The sequence below is a fragment of the Helianthus annuus genome, chromosome 6 (genome assembly GCF_002127325.2).
Source record: "Helianthus annuus cultivar XRQ/B chromosome 6, HanXRQr2.0-SUNRISE, whole genome shotgun sequence".
In the NCBI taxonomy this organism is placed as follows: Eukaryota; Viridiplantae; Streptophyta; class Magnoliopsida; order Asterales; family Asteraceae; genus Helianthus; species Helianthus annuus.
The window spans coordinates 77,884,852-77,886,852 of NC_035438.2; positions in this window are offsets into that span (position 1 = coordinate 77,884,852).

Sequence of the window (2,001 nt, forward strand, 5' to 3'; positions counted from 1 at the left end):
GGTTGCTAGGCATGGAGTGCCAACTTCTATCATTTCAGACCGTGATCCGCGTTTCACTTCAGAGTTATGGCAGTCTATGCATAAATCGTTTGGTTCCCAACTCGACATGAGTACCGCTTATCACCCGCAGACGGATGGTCAAAGCGAGCGCACCATCCAAACACTTGAAGACATGCTTCGAGCATGCGTACTCGACTTTGGAAAAGGATGGGAGAAACACCTACCGTTGATAGAATTCTCCTACAACAACAGCTACCATTCAAGTATTAAGGCAGCTCCGTTCGAAGCACTGTACGGACGGAAATGTCGTTCACCTCTCTGTTGGCATGAGGTGGGAGATAGTCAGATCACAGGACCTGAGTTTATCCTTGAAGCATCAAAAAGCATCGTGCAGATCAGAAACCGTATGGCCGCAGCTCGCGATCGTCAGAAAAGTTACGCTGACAAGCGTAGTAAGCTATTGGAATTCGAAGTTAATGACCGCGTTATGCTAAAGGTTTCACCCTGGAAGGGTGTGGTGCGTTTTGGGAAACGCGGCAAACTAAACCCTCGTTATGTAGGACCCTTCAAAATTTTAGAACGGATTGGAAAGGTGGCCTACAGGCTGGAATTACCTGCTGAGTTGGGTAATGTCCATAATGTATTTCATGTATCACAGCTAAAGAAGTGTTTGGTTGACGAAACACTAGTAGTACCATTCCAAGAGCTAAAGATAGACGACAAATTGCAGTTTGTCGAAGAACCAATTGAAATTATGGATCGGGAAGTCAAAGTTCGTAAGCACAGCCGCATACCGATTGTCAGAGTTCGTTGGAACTCGAGACGGGGTCCAGAGTTCACATGGGAACGCGAGGATCAGATGAAACTTAAGTATCCACATTTGTTCCCCACAGATCAGGCAGAACCTAGTGAACCTAGAGTTGAGGCAACTAGCGAATTTCGGGACGAAATTCCCATTCAAGTTGGGGAGGATGTGACACCCCAGGAAAACCAGCAAACGATGTAACCTACCTAGCTTTAACTTGTATAGCTTACGTTAGTGAGTGCGTACCAAATTTCGGGACGAAATTTCCTTTTAGTTGGGGATACTGTGACAACTCGTATTTTGAACATAACCTAGTATGACTCGCTTGAACCTTATGTGAATATTTGAACTGATTGTGTGAACTTGAATGTTATGTGATTATGATTTTTGTGACATTGTGCATCGGATATAAACGGACCAAACCTCAACCCACTTGCCTACACAACTCATTCGGTCCATGTGGTTGGACTCGAGACCGTGGGGACGGCCCAAGTGGGGGTCGGCCCACCTTTCTTAAACATGTAAACACTTAGGGGAGAGTTTTGTTCTCTCATTGTTACAACAACACAAACACACACAAACCCTAAAGAACTCTCTCTCCCTCTCGGCTACTTGGAACCCGGCGACACACCCACACCCTACAACCGAGGATCATTGTTGTTTCTCCTCTAATTCGGTTAGTAATTGATATGTTATTGTTGGTTTGAATATTGTTGAGGAAATGGTTGTTATATGAAAGTTCTTGTGAGTATTGTTGCATGATAATATGTTTGATTATGATGTTAACTGTTAATGTTCATGAATCGGCCATGCTTGTATCTAATCGGATATGGTGTTGTTAACCGGTTGTGATGTTATGATTTGGGAACATGATTTAGGTTGCTTGATAGTTTATGAAATCGATTGTCACATGATCCGATCCACTGTTCTTGATGATGATAGTATGAACATACATGAACCTTGATTAAAAACTGTTGTTTGATCCGTATGAATGCTATTGAAAAACTGTTAATTGATCATGATTGAATTGCCAAATTTGTGCATAATCAGTTACGGAAATTATGAGCTGTAAATCAGGAAATCAGTTACACATCCGGTTACGACAGGAGGTTGCGAGTCGGGATCTCCCATTGCGACTCGAAACCACACCCGGTTGCGAGTCGAAACCAACACACACCGACACGAACAGCATGAAC